The 247-nt window shown below is 37.7% G+C and overlaps 1 protein-coding gene across 6 annotated transcripts in view; it reads right to left on the bottom strand.

Annotated features, from left to right (window-relative positions):
- Window positions 1-247, bottom strand: part of add2 (adducin 2 (beta)) — a 15,045-nt gene that overhangs the window by 3,427 nt on the left and 11,371 nt on the right. The window lies entirely within an intron of this gene.

Raw genomic sequence — 247 nt, 5'->3', positions numbered from 1 at the left:
GAAAGAGTGAAAGGGGGAGGGAACAGAATGAGAGAGAGAGAAACAGGCTCCTCCCAATTACAAATGACAACCAGTTAGATGATGCTGTTCTGTAAGTGTGGGCTGTTATTTTTTCTGCAGCAGGAGTGTCCACACTTTTGTTGCTTGAAAGCTACTCTTCAAATAACCAAGCTATAGCGATCTACCTAGATTGAAGACATTAAATTTATATTTCACACATATAAAACTGTACTGTGTATATATATAT

Source organism: Cynoglossus semilaevis, chromosome Z (assembly GCF_000523025.1).
Source record: "Cynoglossus semilaevis isolate Cse_v1.0 chromosome Z, Cse_v1.0, whole genome shotgun sequence".
Taxonomy (NCBI): domain Eukaryota; kingdom Metazoa; phylum Chordata; class Actinopteri; order Pleuronectiformes; family Cynoglossidae; genus Cynoglossus; species Cynoglossus semilaevis.
This window is presented reverse-complemented; position numbering and strand designations above follow the sequence as displayed.